The sequence below is a fragment of the Lutjanus erythropterus genome, chromosome 3 (assembly GCF_056507025.1).
Source record: "Lutjanus erythropterus isolate fLutEry1 chromosome 3, fLutEry1.hap2, whole genome shotgun sequence".
NCBI classification, from domain to species: Eukaryota; Metazoa; Chordata; class Actinopteri; order Lutjaniformes; family Lutjanidae; genus Lutjanus; species Lutjanus erythropterus.
In genome coordinates, this window is record NC_139319.1 from 43,072,714 (window position 1) to 43,092,254 (window position 19,541).

Genomic DNA, 19,541 nt, shown 5'->3' on the forward strand with positions numbered 1-19,541 from the left:
AAAAAATTAAAAAATCACCCTCTTCTCAGCTTATTAAAACGAATCAGCCTATTCATCCTACTGTGAATGTGCGTAATTTCTCTTTTTGTGGCAGACTAAGTGGTCTTTGTGTGTGTCATTTAGAGTCGAAGGTGTTACAGGAAGGCTGGCGAGTGGCATTTAAAGGCATTTAAATGATGGTTTTAATGGCTCAGGTAATTAAAGTCGCACCTTTTAACTTTAAAGAAGTTGAAACACTGACAGTGAGGTGAAGCTGTCGGCAACATGAAGGTCCTAAAGCAGCGAATCAGCTGCAGCAGCACAAGTGTGAGGACAGAACAGTTTAAACTGTGGAATTATCCAGCCTGACATATATATAATAAAATATTTCTCCATAAATGACTGTGGAACTGTGCTGTCTGCACAGTTTTATCTTATAATACACAGAAAGACTCCAACCGGCCTGTCATACTGTCACCACACACACACAGCATTTATGATACATATAGAGCTTTGTGATACATAACGCAACACTGTGCAGTTTCTGTGCTGTATCAGGACCAATCTCACACAAATGAAGCGCGGAAATAAATAAATAAAGTGCCAACGGGAATAATTAGCCTATCAGAGCACTCACAGGGTTTTACAACGAGCACACAATGAACAGCTACGGTACACAGGATGAGGGAGACCACATGGAGGCAGCCTGTGTGCACAAACAGGCACTGCTGTGTGTGAAATGTGCTGCTTTTGTGTCCGTTTTCAACTGATGCTGTTTTAAACTCTAAAGAACAAACATTTCATTTGCTTCTGTTGCTTATGCTGTACATTGTAGTGAGGTGCAACATTAACGACTAGTCTAATATATTTGATTAAATATTGATATGATGTGAATAGTGAAAAAATATAGGTAGATATACTGTTTACACTCCCCTGACATCAGACCTCTCAGTGCACAACATCTCATAATACTAGGGTTGGGAGGGTTACTTTAAAAATGTATTTGGATGTTTGAAGTACCTATTACCTGCTAAAAATGTAATCAGTAACCCACATGTAAATTCCATTACTTTTGGATTATTTCAATACCAAACATGGCAAAATTGTTCAGCCTACATAATGTTTTTGTTTGTGGTAGGTTTATTAACCGTTTATTATATAACAACATAATTATGTGCTTTTAAATGTACTTTTCTAAAGGGACAGTTCACCCCAAAATCAAAAAGTCCATATTTCCCCCCTGGCCTGTCATGGTATTTATCCATTTAAATAGTTTTGGTGTGAGTTGAAGAGTTTTGTAGATATCAGCCGTTGAGATATCTGCCTTCTCTCCAATATAATTGCAAACATGGTTTTGAATTTTTCAAATGTATTTTTTTGGTGCTTTGAGCATCACAAGCTGACATTTAGTCCCATTATAATGGAGAAAAGGCAGACATCTCTACAGCTGATGTCTCCAAAACTCCAAAAGAAAAAAAAAATTCAGATGGATAAACAGCACTGCAGGCCAGAGGAAAAATATGTATTTTTGATTATGGGGTGAACTGTCCCGCTATTCACACTTCACATTCAAACCTCAAGTAAGGAAAGCATTAACTTATTCTGGTCTGCGGCTTCTGTTTTTTACCCACACGCCATCCTGGTCACCAGTTTCACCATCTTACGGCCCCACAATATTTCTCAGTGGTGTCAGCCAGAGGCAGAACTGTCACTGTGCTGTGATGACGATCCCCTTTTCTGAATTAAATACAAAATAATGGCAAAATTTCCACCCAGTGAAGCATTTTTTTCCACCAAGGCCAGGATAATAAACTGTAAGATGAGCTGGTTTCACTTGAAACCAGTGTTGTGAGACTAATGACACTTTTTTTTGTTAACAAATGTACCTGTAATCTGATTAATTCCTTATTTTCTATAACTGCAGTGGAATAGAGTTCCCCTTTTTTGTATCCTAATTACATAATTCTGTTACATGTAATCCCTTACATCCCAAACTTGAATAATACACACACTCACCACAATACTTTAACCTACATAGCAGAAAATGAAAATGCACATAACGTACATAAATTTATTTTAAAAGTTACTGAATTTATGTGCCTTACCTACTTTAAATGCATAAGTTACAGAGTGCAAATTACAGAACGTAATATCTGCAAGTTACATCATGCAATGTAACTGTTATGGAATGTAACTTACATCCTTTTCATTACTGACACACTTTTGTCAAAAAATGTCCCACGAGGCCATGACAAAGGGGAATAGGCCTTTTTTTTGGGGGGGGGGGGGGATTATGTCCACATCAGTGATATCTGTGGTGCAGGTTTGGTGCACATCTGCAAGAAGAGGCAGTGGATATTGCTGAGGGCATAAAAGAAGAGAACATTTGTCAGCATTTTAAATGTTCATAATGTTTTGTTCAGTTCTGTTTCAAGACAGCGTTGACTCTTTCAGTGTTTTATTTGACCAGAATCTGGATAACCAGAGAGCTGGAGACTCTGTTGCAAAATGTAGATAAATATATTTATCCAGTGCCTTTTTATTGGGTACCAACCTCACATTTACACACGTGTTGCTGAAAAAAATAGACTCGAAGCATAAATAAATGATTTGGGTCGCAGCAGCGGCCTACACAGAGCTGCAGACATGACAGAAGTGTTGCAGTATGGGGGCATTTGTGGAGACACTGCAACAACATTACCCTCTTTTATTTTATACTGTAATGCCAAGTCATACTTCTGTGGTTATTTTATTTTGAAACAAAATACCCAACCTGAAAACAATGCAAAAGTAGTATACACATTATTTTACATACGAGGCCAGCTCCGAGATTTTGTTCTTTTGTTCTTTGATTAATTTGTGTGGTTCTATGGAAATAGAAGGTTCTTGTTTTTTTCAATAAAAGCAGATATGGTACACAGAAAAATAATTTAAATGTAATTTTTAATCGATTTGTTGTATTTCCATTTACTTTGGACATAAAAAAAAGTTTAACAAAGTAGCTATAAACTTCCAACTAACAAAAAACATCTTTCAAATGCAAAGGTGAAAGCCAACCAAAATTAATAACACATAATAATACAACTAAAATGTGACAACAACACTAAGTACAATGATGAAATTGAAATGAAATGGCAATGACAACATGTGAAATGAAACTGATAATATTCAAAGTGCAGCCAAAACAAGACATGCAATGCATGTTGCTTCTGCCTGTTATCTCTACAGACATTTTATTAAAACAAAACTGGCTATTATAAGAATATTAGTTAGATTTCTATTGAAAAAAATAAAAAATAAATAAATAAATGTCTGAATACAAAAGGAAAAAATCCGCAAACGAAACGAGCTCTCGTTCAAACGCATTTATTGGCACAACGTTTCATGCTATAGGCTCTTCCTCAGACTGCTACTCGTGCATACAGAGTCGCCATCTCAAATATCCATAATGCATCACAATATTACACCACATGTTTTTTTTTTTTGCTGGAGAACCTTTGAAATCTATACAAATTCACAAGGTCAGTAAATAATAATGATTAGAATGCATCCATGTTTTCTCACTGAGTGTAGATCTATAATACTTTATAAATCTCTTATTTTACCAGAGTTAAATATTAGAGTTTGAACAAATGAATTAGATCATATGAGATGTGTTTTGAATATGAACTCATGCAAAATTCATAGTGCAAATCTTGCAATAAATAGAATAATACACATCTACAATAAATACAGATGTATATATGAAAAAAATAGAAAAAGGTATTCTAGATGTATAAAGACAGCAGATGTACGAGGCAGAACATTCAACAGCAATCAAAAATATAGGAAACACAAACAGGAAACAATACTGTATGTTATATTTACAGGGGAAACAATAAGGGGTAACAAGGTATATTAGACAGTGTGTAGTCACAGAAATGGTGGGATATCAAAGTCCTCATCTGGGGCCAATGTACCCAGTGTATGTATCCAGAACAGTTCCTGTGTCCTAGCTGATGTCCCCCCCTCTGTGTGGACATTTCAGTGATTCACTACTGATATACCTGAGCGCACAGATATTATGTTTTGCTTTTGAGAAACGCACAGCCACCGGACTGGGTGTAACATTATTCCTGATGTTCAGCTATTTGGCTTTTTAAAGGTCTGCTGGTCTTACCAATATATTCCAGTCTACAAGAGCATTTTAACATTTTAGCATGATATAATGCCTTTTATGTTATGTTGTTTTTTTTTCTCTACACAGATTAAATGTCTGTCATAACATCAGAAATTAAAGGAATAATATCCACAGTGCAGCAACAAGAAGTGCATTTAACCATATTCTGTCAAATGGCTGGTATTAACGTTTATATATTTCTTTATTTTTTTTTTAATAACTTGAAGGGTTAATGGGGCTATGCAGATTAACTGTCCTCATCTACAGAGACAGTAATGTTGCTAATCATGGTCAAATATCAGGGACTGACACATTTCTTCATCATTAAAATTAACCACAATCACATTTTTCTAACTGCAAAATTAAATTAAATATACATATATATATATATATATGTATATACTAGAAAACAGGATTATTGTCAGCGTCCTGTACAGTCAATACAGCCAAAATCTGCCTGGAGAGCACAGGAAAAAAGTCCTGAGTTTTATATTCCCCACATTTCTCCATATAGGCAAAGAAAATGCAGAAATAAATAAGAATATGTAAAATTCATCAATAATTGATGGTGTTGGACTGGGAGGAGCAGTGTGTGTTATTGTAGTGGATATTCTGTCGAAAATTAACAGCTGCTGTGGGCAGTTTGTTCTAAACACATTCACCTGGGAGGACTTTTTTTTTCAATGTTAACATTGATGTGCTGCAACACAGACGCACACACACACACACACACGAACACACTTGCCCTTAACCACACAACGGCACATGGATACGTGAACTGTAAAATACTCCCAGCACACACACAGACACACACACACAGACACACACACACACACACACACACACACACACACACACACACACACACACACACACACACAGACAAAGGTTGTAACCTTTTTCTCTATTTCATATTTTCTTTTTTTGATTATCAGTGTGAACACCTGATGTGCACACACACACACAAACATACATAGGCTGACACACCAAACAAAGCACATGGTCCAAGCATGGACACATTGGTGTCCCTTGAGACTCCTTGTCCAAAACAACTCAACCATCAAGGAGACAAATTGGACTGTGTGTGTGTGTGTGTGTGTGCTGTGAGTATTTTACAGTTCATGTATCCATGTGCCGTTGTGTGGTTAAGGGCAAGTGTGTTCGTGTGTGTGTGTGTGTGTGTGTGTGTGTGTGTGTGTGTGTGTGTGTGTGTGTGTGTGTGTGTGTGTGTGTGTGTGTGTGTGTAGGTGTATGAGACAGGTGAAAGTGTGTGAATAATAACAATGTGTTTTTCTCCTGAGGGGCTCCACCAAGCCTGAAGAAATCAAATATTAATGATCAATCACTGCTCTGGGACTACGGACACACACACACACACACACACACACACACACACACACACACACACACACACACACGGTATTGTTGTACAGTATATTTGTGAGAGTCCCCTGACGATATTCACTCCCTAACCAGCCGTAAGCAGATGCTGTTAGCCTGGCAGTCAGAGCAGCAGGATGTGGAGTGGAAGGTTGTCGGTCCAAACCCAACGATGAGCAAGACACTGAGACAGAGACACTGGTCACCAGTGTTCAGTAGGAATTTAACATGGAACTTAACCGCTGTATTGACCTGTAACTTTGAAAGAAGTTAATAAAAGCTATTAAGCGTATTTTGGGGGAATCATACATGTATAATTCCAGTGAGAAACATGCTGTCTTCACTTACAGACTATTTTTACAGAGGACAGAGGACTGATAGAGCGCTGAACATTATGATGCCACAGTGAAAGGAAATAAAATGTCATCACCTCATCATTTCATCCTGTTAGAGATTTGTGCATTGTGGTAATTTTGTCCTAAGTCCTGTATGAATTCTTGAGTTCAAGTGAGCATTTGTGTCAAGTCCAACCATAAAAACATAAAAGTAGTATACAGTCATGTATTAACACCAAAAAAATTAGGTTGATCAGTCCTGTAGCATTCAAGGTTATTCAAGGACAAGATAAAGGTCCAGGCATCACACACACACACACACACACACACACACACACACACACACTCATTCCCTCACTCAATTTTCCTTGGTCTTGTCTCGCAGTAAGGCCTCAGGATGGTGCTGTCAGTCTGTTGTTCAGTAAACAGAAAGTTATAAAGGCAACAGTTGGCTGAGTCTGTGAAATGTCTTCCTGACTTTAGAGTGTCAAAAACTACGAGCCAGATTCACTACAGTTTTGCACATGCAGGGCTCCACAGTCAAGTCAGTAAAAATAAATATCTAGGTAAACTTTCAAAATAAAAGCACAAAAACTGCATGATGATATTAAGGAAAACTTTCTGTTTTGGGTTGAAATTGCGATATTAATTATGTAGATTCAGATGGCTTGAACTCTATAGGCTGTGAACACTGGACCCAGATGATCCCAGCAAACACTGACAAGTCAGTCAGAATAAACAAAGAGAACAGCAGGGCTGTCGCATTTTAAAGAAACCGTGAAGTTGCAGTTTATGATATTCAGCAGCTTTCTAAAACAATTTGTCAACACTTTAAATGTTGATATTGATTAGTTCTGTTCTGTTCAGTCAGTGTTGACTTGTTCAGTATTTTATTTTGACCAGAATCTGTTGAGAGCCCTCTCTGTTGCCTGACCATGAAAAAGATTAATTTGCTGAAAACTGATAATAAAAAAAGTGAAAAAAAAAACACGGAACATTTTTGCATATCGACACTTTTGGGCCAAAATCTTGAATGCCCAAATCTGTTACTGTTCAGGGAATGAAAAAAAACCTGTACTATTTGTACTTGCGTGGTGAAAGTTTGTACCTCTCTTTGATACTTGTCTTTAGTTACATATTTGTAAAACCCAAAGACAGACCTAAAGGTTGACCAGCAGTGAATTCCTTTTATTTTTTTTAAAAAGGACAAAATATTAAGATACAAGGTCTCTGCCCAATATATATTTTCAATATAGCTAATTAGTTAAGTAAAATTTTCATTTTTTTATTTAAAATAGGGACAGTGAATATCAATGAACTTGCAAACATGCAAGATTATTATTTCCATCCTTAGTCCCGCGGCAGGTTGATGTTACAAAACCATCCATTGTCCGTAAGCGCTTATCCTTACAGGTCGGTCAATGTCCCGGCTGACAGTAAGCGAGAGGCGGGGTACACTCTGGAAAAGTTGCCAGTTCATCGCAGGACTGACACATACAACAACTCACATTTACACCTAATGTATCAATACATTAGGTATCAATATGGCAAGACATGTTATAGTAACACATACACAAAGTCAAAAGAAAGATGTCATATATAACAGGTAACAGGTGTATATTTTGAACAAAATTTATAAATCAGAAATAAATTCTACACAGAATAGTAGAAAATAGAAAACATTACTAACAAACTTTAAATGAAATGTAAAATGCTTCTCCAAGTAACTGCAAAATTTAAATGTTTTGTACAAGAACAGGCAACTCAAAGCCACAAAATATTAGTGTTCTTCATAGAAGAACATGATATGCAATATATTTTATCATTCTAACTGTAATGTTTATAACTGAAAAAGGTGTCATCTGGATGGAGATATGTGATGCTCCATACGCTATAGAACAGAGACGTCCCTGCTTATTTCAGCAAGACAATGCCAGGACACATTGTGGACGTGTTCCAGCAGCGTGTCTTCGTAGTAAAAGAGTTCAGGTACTAGACTGACCTTCCTGTAGTCCAGACCTGTCTCCCATTGAAAATGTGCAGTGCATTAAGAAGCACAAAATACAACAGAAACCCTGGACTTCAAGTTGTGTATCAACCAAGAATGGGAAGAATTTCAGTCTCAAAACTTCAACAGTTATTGTCTTCTTGCAGGCACCAAATTCAGAATGAGTGTATATTTGCACATTTGAACAGTTAATATCTTGTCTTTGTGTTGAATATAGATCAAAAAGGATTTGTAAATCATTGCATTCTGTTTTTTATTTCACTTCTATACCATGACCCATTTTTTGATTTTCATCCAGCTAAAAGAAAAAGTTTTATTTTTGTTTGTTCTTGTTCAGATCAACTTCAGTTATTTAAAAAATCATTCAAAAGTCACAGATAACATCTCATATTATTATATTATTTTATATTATGATTATTATTATTATAACTACACTGCATTTGTCAGTGTATCTTCTGTCTCCTTTTCCATCCTCCATCAACCATCAATCCAAAGACAAAACCATCTATCTGCTTCACTTGTCTTGTTGTTTCATCCTCGATATCATCAGCATCATGGACAACATTATCACTATTATCAGCATCATCGTCACCATAATAGTTCATTCCTATTATTCCCACAAGGGCAAGTCAAGGGCCTTAGGCAAGCTCTCTCTCTCACACACACACACACACTTGCGCGCGCGCACACACACACACACACACACACACACACACACACACACACACACACACACACACACACACACACAGTGAAAAAAAGAGTGGAGCTCACCTATCACCACCATTATTACCCCTTCCCTGCTGTCCCCTTTGGGGAATGGACCGGTCCCTTGTCACCGACTGACATCCCTCCCATGGGTCCCTAATGGTCCACACAAATGCGTGCACACACACACACACACACACATATGAACACACACCCGGATTCCAAAAGTCAATTCCCAGGGAGCTGTCAGACTAACCCTGGCCAAAGACCAGAGGTATCCATGAGTGAGTGGTAATGCGTGTGTGCTTATGTATGTGTGTGTGTGTGTCTAAATGTTGTCTAAATGTGAGACAGCGCCAGTTTTGACACTTCTTGATCCCTGTGACACATTCTTAGGGGTAGTGGACAGTTATTTTTTGGTAAAAATGGAAATAAATAAAAATAAAGTAACACATTTCTATTGTCTTTGGGCCTGCTGCTGCGATGATTGGCAGAAATCCTCAGGGGCAGAGAAAAAAGTCACACCTAGACAACTGTTTGGGCTGGGTGAGTGTGTGTGTGTGTGTGTGTGAGTGAGTGTGATGTGATGGACATATTTCCTCAAGGCATTATTGACAGTTATAGTCATAATGATGTGAATTTAACCAAGAGAAAAATAATATTTTGACCCTTATGCCAACTTCATTTTGGTCCAAATTACAAACGGTTCTATCGAGCTAACTTTCTGACCTTGTTTTCAAATGAAGTTTTACTTTTTAAATTGCTGCAGGTGTAAAATAATTTTGTTGTATGTATCTGGAAATAAATGGACGCAGGCACGTTGCATTCACAACACTGGATGGAAAGAAATCTGTAAATACAAGATAGAGCGCTAAAAATGATGATATGCCACGTTTTATTACATTATTATTATTATTACTACTTTTATTATTAAGTCTGTGTGGAAGGTGCCAATATATGTGTGTGTGTGTGTGTGTGTGTGTGTGTGTGTGTGCATGAATGGAATGTTGATGAACCATTTTAGGAGCCGGACAGCAACAAACTTCATCTTCATCTCTTAATCACATGATTACAAGATACAAACCTCATAATTATGACACAGATATATAAATACCAGAAATAAATTTAATGATTGTAAAGGGTTTGGTGAACACAAAATGTAAAATAAAAGAAAATCCATATCTTGTAATTATGAGACACAAATTTCATAATTGATTATAGTTGCAATTACAAGAAACAGATCTCACACAAAACAAGGATTTCATTATTACTGTATACAAATGTCATTATTACGATATGATCGTCATATAATCATATTTAAACATGAAACGTTACAAATCTCAGGATTACAGTACACATATCTATATGTAATTGCAAGATACAATTTTTATTATGACAAGAGACTGATCTCATTCTCACAAGGTATATATTTTTTTTCATAATTACAAGATACAGCTCTAAAAAAGGAGCAATTCAGACAAAATGGGAGGATTTGTTGCACAGATGTATCTCATGGGAGAACGTTTTTACATGCATTTACACATCTAACTTGGATGTCACCCTTATAACAGTTACAACTAAAACTAATTTAAAAATATTTGCCTACTAGACAAATGGGGAATACAAGAGTGTGGCTTTTGTGAAGAGGAAGAGGAGTCAGATATTCATCTCTGTTGTTAATGTAAGGTAGTGGCATTATTCTTGAATAAAACTGAAGAACGGATTTCAGCATATGAAACATTTTTTGCTGTCCTGGCCTGTCTTGTATTGTTTGTTGAAGATTTGAGAGATATCATTATTATAATAATATAAAATATATATATGTATATATATATATATAAAATATATATATATATATATATATATATATATATATATATATATATATATATATATATATATATATATATAAAATATATATATATATATATATATATATATATATATATATATATATATATATATATATATATATATATATATATATATATATATATATATTTGAAGTATCTGTGGGTTCTTGAAAAGGATGTAAATAGAAATAAGGACCAGAATTTAAATTTCTGATAATGGGTGGGACTTTAAAAAAGAAAAATGATAAAGGATTGTTTATTTGTATACAGAAATATGTCTGTATGTCTACAGGTATATGTGATATGTGAGTGGGCGGATCTAGACATGTATATTTACATGCACGTCCACATTCGTGTGTCTTTGCTGTCCAGTGAAAAACGCTGCTCTCCACATGTCAACTTTTTCTGAGCTGGGAGTGGCAACCATATTTTCAGCTTTGTGGTGGAAGAGTTTTCAGTTTTTCAGATAGTTTGTTTGGCGTGGAGGATCGGAGAGGTGTCTCAGCTCATAGAGGAGTGTTCCATCATCAGTTAAGATCACTAAATCTGGAGATAGTTGTTTTTTTTGTTTTTTTTAAGACAGCCCTGATGCATGCATATGTATGTCTATTGTGTATTACTCTTGGTTTTCAAAATGCATTTTTAACAAAGGACTTAAAATACAATGGAAAACTTTTTATTTCAAATTTTTTTTATATATTTTCTTCTCTGGTTTTTTTCCTTCTCTCCCCTGGCTTGATACTTTTTATTTTGATATTTTATGTCAATTTATGTATGTAACAAATACAGTAACACAAAAAAGGTAGAGATCCTCTACTTAAAGCATACAAATCTCACAATTATGAGATACAAATATCATCAGAAATAACAGCCATAAGCATCATTTTGACCTTTAACTTCCAAACTCCATAAACACCAGACTGAGAGAGTAATGCATTTATTCTGTTAGTTTATCTTTTTAAAAATTAAATGTACATTTTGTAAAAATAATTATTTATATATTTGTCAATATGCTGCCATCTCTTGAAGTAAGCTGTAATGATTGCATGTATTTGCTGCAGTATTTTTCTGCAGCATAATAAACACCAGTGATCTGATTCAAATTTTAGATTAATCTAGAATCACTCAGAGCGAGAAACAGTTGAATGTATTTTATGAGATTATAAACATGTTATTTTAACATTAATAATAACAAATTTCCACCTAGAACCATCATAAAAAATAATCATAGCCCATAGGAAGAGGCTGGAAACAAGTACCAAAAAAGCTGTAACCATTGTTATTTGCAATAAATAAGTGTACTTTGTTTTGAAATATAAGAGCTTTAACACAAAGATTCAGTGAATTATAGGTGGTGACAAAAAAGACAAAAAATCGTCCTTGCTCTCCCCTAGTATAATTAATTAAGGAATTGTATTTTCTTGTCTGGAAACTAGAAATCAAGGTCACTTGTTAAGTTTTATTGACAGAGACAATGATAGTTGCTAAGCAACCAAGATGCATCTCCAACTGTGCAAAAGTAACAATGACAGTGGCAATTTCAGTGTGGTCAATATGACTGCCTGTGGCTGAAATAGGAAAAAAATGATCACATTTTCTTTTCTTTTTGTGTGATTTATATGTATAAAAAAACATTTTAAATGAAGAAACAGACATAAAGTTAGTTACCAGCAGCATTGTGTTTTTTCACCAAAGTTATTGCACATATAAATATCAATATGAACACCTCAGCTGTTCTAGATATGAATAACTTGTAATTACTTAACAGTTTTCATAATACAGATCATAGTTGTGGGATATAGGTGTCACTGTACCCTTTTGCTTCTTTTTTGCTTCTACAAAATCTCATCTCTGACTTTTTCTATTGTTTATGTTTTTGCCAAAGACTGCTGCTGTCTGCTGGCAGCACTCTTGGAAATGTGTTAAATATATGAACCAGTAGCAGTTCTAAACCAGCTTAAACCAGCACACTGGACACAATGAGTAATAGTACATGAAGTAGCATACAAAAAAAAAAAACAAAAAAAGAAAAAAAGTCAATATATTTTTAGATTTTGGCAAATTAGCACCATTAAAAGTAGCCAAATTAGCTTTTAGCACTTGCTGTTTGCAGTGTGTCCAGGAATGTGTTTAACCCCTGGGGGTCCCTTCATTCTGTGCTCCACCTGGGTCCCTTGGACACAAAAAGATTGCCATAGAAATATCATGTGTCAACATATTTTTTCCATTTTTGTTTTATGAATGCCATTATTAACTTCAGTCTTCACCATACATAAAAAGTATTCATGAAAATTCTGATTTTTTAACTCCTTAAATGCCAGTTTGAGCAATTACAATCTTTTTTTTTTCAGTAAAAACACAAAAAGTTGATTTTTTTCCCATCCCATATATGCAAATTTGAATTTTTCAGGAGGTATAATCGAAGCCAGGGAGTGTTAAAAATTGGCAGCAATATTGATTCTGATCAGTTTTTATTCTTTTGTGCAAAGTGTGTTTTGTGTGTGGCTGCAGCTTGGTGTGAGGCTTTAGTCGGGGCCTGGCCTTTGCAGGGGTCACTTAGTGGGGAAGCCTTTGAAATCCTGCAAGAAGAAGGAGTGCATGTATGAGTGTGTGTGGGCCTCTGTGCAGGTGCATGTGCATGACAAGGAACTATTATCGATTTGCTTCGAACTTGATGGGAGCAGTAAGTGTCTGCAGCTGCACACACTTACACATACTTACATGCACAAACACACATACACACATCAATTCCTAAACACACTCAAATGATTTTAGGACAGATTGTTCTATTTAGTTTAAAAGGCATATGAAAGACAAATTAAAATTCTCCCTAAAATACACAACCTGGCCAAATTTTATGCCCTTTGCATCAACACAGTCAAAGTTATGCAAAAGTAAAATTAAAAAAACACAGAAAAAATGTCCAGGGACCCAAAAATGTGGTGATTCTCAGGTAAGATCTGGAGTTATAAGGAGAAAATGAATTTTGCTTTGGAAGTTGATTTATGGACCCTGTGGCAAAGGGTTAAAGAGGAAGAGGAAGTCTTTAGACAGAAAATGGTGTCAGAGCCATACCATTACAAGAAAGTGACTCTTGGAAGGGGCCACAGGGGCCAAACTCAGTGTTACAGAAGCACTGACAACTGTTGGTCATGCACCCCCCAACCCCTACGACAGAGCCGCCCTGATATGATCTCAATCTGTTATATCACCCTGAGTTTAAACAAACATTGAGGCCTTTTAGCCTTTAGCTATCAGGTAAAATGCTATTCTGCTTGCTACAGTTGTACATGTAACATGTTTATGGTCAAGTGTGTAAGATTTTAGCGGAATATGGCTGAAAGGGAATGTATTGTTCAGAAGTGTGTTTTCTTAGCATATAATCACCTGGAAATAAGAACCACTGATGCCAATAAATTCTACATACTGGTCCTGGTCCCAAGATTGTGACATCATCATCTTGCAAGCAACCACTAAATAAACAGGGTTTTTTGGTTTTGACAAAGTCAGTCTGAACAAGTTGACACAAAGCAGTCAGGGTCCTGTAAGGTAAATACACATTCTCTCTCTCTCTCTCTCTCACACACACACACAAACAAGTTTTCAGAGTGTCTGTATCTAATCCATGTTTGAGACAGGTTGTGTTTGCCGAGGATGAGGATGAGGCAGTCTGTTGGCTGGCCTGTGGGATATTGATACCGGCCCAGCTGCACCTCTCTCTCTCTCTGCTCTGTCTGTCTGTCTCCACACACCACTGAGAAGAAGTGAGAGACTGAGATAACATGGGAGGAAAAGAGCAACAAATAAGGGAAGCATGTGACGAGAGGAGAAGGAAGACACAGAGGGAGGACGGGTTTATCGTCTGTTTGTCTCAGCTGATGCTGTCGGTTGGTGAACACCGTGTTTTATTTTGGCAAAGTCAAAATAGAGTGTTGGTCAGTTTGTGGCGTTTGTAGCCTGAAGGTTGCTTCCATCTTATCCTCAAAAAAAAAAAAAAAAGGACAGGTGCTTCAAGCTGAGTCCTAAATGAGGTGTGTGTGTGTGTGTGTGTGTGTGTCTGTGCGTGTGTGTGTGTGAGAATGCATTACGCTGAAATCAAAAACATGGCAGAACAAAGCAAACATCTGACTGTCGCCCTGTTAAGTCCTTATTGTTGTAAACATTTTGTTTATTCAATAACACTTTTCTATGATGCCCATGTCCAAAACGCTTTATAATTATTCATGAACATAGAATGTGTCATACTGTCCTAATCAATGTATAATTAAGGATACAAGACTTATACATATTTATATGACATGACAATAATTATAATGCACTAAAATTAATTTTATGATGACTTATAATATCAGGTAAAGTATCATAATACTTTGTGATTGTTGGTCACTCACTGATATTTCTTTTTAATCAATCCATCAATCAGTCAATCAAATTTATGTATATAGCCCAAGATTACAAATCACAATTTGCCTCAGGGGGCTTTACAGTCTGCAACACCCACCTGCCCAAAGATCATAATGCATTATAATTCTCAAAGCTGTAATACGTGTAATAAACATGCAATACATGCTGTAATACAACCATTTGATAATAGCATGTAATCACTGTTATAATGCATTATAATGTGACGATAAATTAATGAGTGGTCTTCAGAAGCTTTAAGTAAATTAATGAAAGATAGATCGACAGATATGATGCATTATAAGCTGGTTATAAGTTACTATAAGTGCTCACTGTTTGCTTTAAGTGATGTGAAAAAATAAATATATGCAAAAACAACACAAAATGCTAAATTAATGTATATCTTATGATGTGCATGTCTTCAATGTATATGATGATTTATGAACATACTTAAAATGTGTTATACTGCCCTTATAGCGATGTATAATTATAGATATAAGCACTTATGAATATTCATTATCACATTAATCATCACAAATAATGAAGAATTCTATAATGACTTACAGTATAAGGTAAAGTATAATAACTGTATCGTAATGGAAAGTCACTCACTGACATTTCTTTTGGTGAGGATAATAGTGTATTATAGTTCTCATAGTTAGTATAACCATTTAATAATGCGTCATAATAATGGGTCGTAAAATAAACTGAGCACTCCAGTTTAAAACAACTATTTCTTGACATTTACATTTTACTAATGTAATGTTTCCCTCCAGAAAACATAGTTGTAATACCTTATAATCATTTTACAAAGCATTATAATCACATTATAAGATATTATAACTGATTGTGTTACATTTTCAATTTGTTATAATGTGCTACAACTATGCGAATTATGATACACTGTGATCCTTGCCTAAAAAGAAGTAACTGAGTGACCATTTATATGAATTATGTATTGTAATACTTAAGCTACTGTCATAAGAAAATCTTAAAAATTTATTATGATTAATCTTATGAAATACTATCAATATTTGTGAGTGCTTGTAACTATAATTATGCATTCCTATAAGCACAATATAATGAGTTTAAGTATCTTTATAATGCATTGTAGACATGAGTGTCATAGAAACTGTTACGAACTGTTCATAATTCAAATATTGCTTGAAAATACTTGATACTGTACAACAAATCTATCATTATAAAAACTTGCTTGCTATAAAGCATCTAATAAACATGCACATGACATTCACAGGTGGGTTTATAACTGTTAATGGATGTTTAAAGCTCATTTATCAACCACTTATTATCATTTATTCATTATTATACACCAGTTACAGATGCTGCACATGAAAGTTCAAATTTATGTCATGATGTGTTGCATACCATTTATCATTTGTGATTTACAAATAAACATTAAACAGGAGATTGTTATTGTACTGTTATGAAAAAACACTGAAACTGCTGCTGGTGCTTTTTTATCAGAGAATGAAAAACCTCCTGTATGTCTGTAATCACCACTATTGTTCATTATATTATAATTCTGAAAATTGTGCTATTTCCTCATCATTTTAATGTTATAATTCTTCTTAATTTTATTCTATTTTTTTTTTTTTTTTGAAAATACATAAGACTGTATATGACTGTCTACCAAAGACCACAAGATACTATGCATGCACCAGTGTGTGTGTGTGTGTGTGTGTGTGTGTGTGTGTGTGTGTGTGAGAGAGAGAGAGAGAGAGAGAGAGAGAGAGAGAGAGAGAGAGTATTACGGGGTGACAGCACTGCATAGCAGAGACTAAAGCAGTTTATCTGGCAGTATGAAAGAATTCTGATGCTATACTAACAATAAACAATAAATGCCTAAACCTTGAATTGAAAATAACAAAAATCATACACTAACATGAGGCTGTAAGCACAGGCAGAGAACCAAAGCCACACTTTACAAACCAGCCCTCTATCATGGTTAGATTTTTCAAATTACACCAGAGATAACATTAATAGGCCACAATATATTTACCCGTTTCCACTCATAGCTTGCTGGCCTTGTCTCAAACACTAAAAATATCTACTTACATCACACATGTATTAGTCATTCCTTCATAAGACATGAACAGAAATGCATCAGTGGTTCATGTCTTTATGGCTGCTGTCCAAGGTGCTGAATTACATGTCAAATTACAAGCCCATGTTCATCCATATTAATTCTATATCCTACTGACAGTGTTTTTAGTATTGCATGACGGTAACTAGAAATGATAGATTTCAGATTGAATGATACACACAAAAAAAACAGTTTTGTCTGGTTTTTACCCTCTTAGCGCCTCAGCAATAAGTTTCAGGAAACTGGTGAAGCCAAATGCATATTTATAAAACCCCATTTTTTACCAGACTGCAGGTGGTTCAGAATTTTTAAGAACCGCAAAAACTCCTCTCTAAAAGCAGTTTTTCTCAGATTTTAAACTCTGGTGCTGCAGGCGCTCTGAACACTGCGGTGCAGCCGTGTTTCAGGTGGACAGACATGAATGTAAATGTGTTGTTTACTTTGCTAAAGTGAATTGGAAAGCTGGGCCCACTGAGCTGCCATCACTCCAGGCAGAAAGTGTCAGGCAGACGCACAAGGAATTAGGCAGTGGACAACTGTATTGTGTTGGACAGTAGCTCCAAAAATCCGTGGAGGCAAGAAAGTCCTGCAAGCTTCCTGCGAAGGATTTAAAGTTTATTCTCTTTTGTCCACGATCTGCCGATGACTTCATCAAATGTTGCCTGTCAGGCTGCAGCCAATAACAGTGGACGGTGGTCAGGCTGCTTTAACAGGATATGGTGGATATCACTTTGTGAAAGGGCTGCAGATTATGATAACAGAATGAACAAAGATCATCAAAAGATTTTTTAAATGACAATTAACTGACATAACTGTATCAAACCCAACTGTATCCAAACTGGAAGTTAACAGCTTTCTAAAATTAAAATTATTCTCTCAAATGAGTCAAATCTAGACTCTCGGGACTCATTCCTGAAAACATGGAGCTCATTCTTGGACGATATTAAAAATGGATAATGCCCAAGGACACACATCATGTGAAATGACATGGGATTTATTCTGGGCTTTTTTTGGGTTTTTTAACTATTATATTTTCTTTATGTATGTTGATAAATGTTAGTTTTGGTTCTGTTCTGTTGATATCCTCAGTATCTTTTCTTTTTAAGCCATGGAGATATAGGGAGGGTTAGACAGGTGGGGGGTGGTGGGAGGATTTTATTCTCTTTGTATATGCTATTAATTATAAAAATCTGTAAGAACAAAAACAGAATTCAGTTTTATTCCTTAAAAAAAGTCCAATGCCAATACTGCTGCTTTGGAGCACTTCTTACTATTACATGATTCTTATTTTATTTCTTTTTTTGGGGGGTTGTTTGTTTGAGATAAGATGCCATTCAGAAAATAACTTTAGGACACAAGAGCACTGAACAAACTAATATCTGATGCCCAGCCATCACCACAACTACAGAATCAACACTACCAACACACACACACACACACACACACACACACACACACACACACACACACACACACACACAAATTCAAGCAATTTGTTGAATTTGTGATTTCTTGTCTGCTCTTACAATTAGAGCAAAATATGTAAGACTTTCAAAAACAAGTGCAGCAGTCCAGACAGTGAACTGGAGCCATAGATTGAATATCAAATAGGTTGAATATACAATGATACATAGTTGAAGTGAGTTGTTTCCCCCACATCTCCTCCTCCCTAGACTCAAAGCTCAGGCAGGTTGCCTGCAGGCTGCAGCAACAATGAACTTATAGAAGTGCAACGTGAGCGCAACATTATACTCATGACACAACATTCAACGAGTCCTACATTGTAAGTAGATCAGCTGATTATAACTGTCAGTTGTCTAAGCTAAACGTGCTATCCTGAAAACAAAAGCCCAGTGCTCTGAAAAATACGTGCTCTGGAGTTGGACATGTGCTGGTGGTTAACTGATGACTGAAGCTGAGATAAGTCGTTGGTAACAAGTTTCAGCTCCTGTTTTTCAGCAATGCAACAGCATGACAGGCTGTAAACTTTACAAGCTGAGTCTCTAAATCACCACAAACCACAAAACTAACTGTGATGGAAGCAGAGAGCAGTGTGACACAAACGGTGTGCAGGTGACATTTCACCCAGCGCACCGAGGAGCACACAGGGCCGGAGGTGCTTTCTTGTTTGTTTGTGCTTGTTTTTGCCACTGACTGGCTTAGATTGTTCTTCTAATTGACAACATAATGGGAAGGATCACTACAGTGAGACACTTTTTTTTTTTTAAGAGTAAAATATGTTTTGTTTAAACAGAAACAACTGTTTTATTGTGTTAGCTCAGCAGACTCCTTTTGTAAAACTGTCAGCTTCATTTAAACTTGACAGAAGCAAAATTAAACTCACCAAAAACGTCTTGGTTTGTCTTTCCACTGTTCCAACGATCGCCAGCTCTGGTTTGGGCAAAATAAACCTTTAATCCAAGGAGCGCGGAGCGTGAAGCGCAGGTGATGCGCCGCAGTGGATGACAACGACGGCAGCAGCCCAGCCTGAGAGATCCTCCATGGTTCGCTGGGATTTTATACCTGAAATACAGGAGAACTCACACTTTTACTTTCACTGACTGTGTGTAAATCTGATGTTTTCACATCACAGATTATGAAGAAAGGTGTTTAA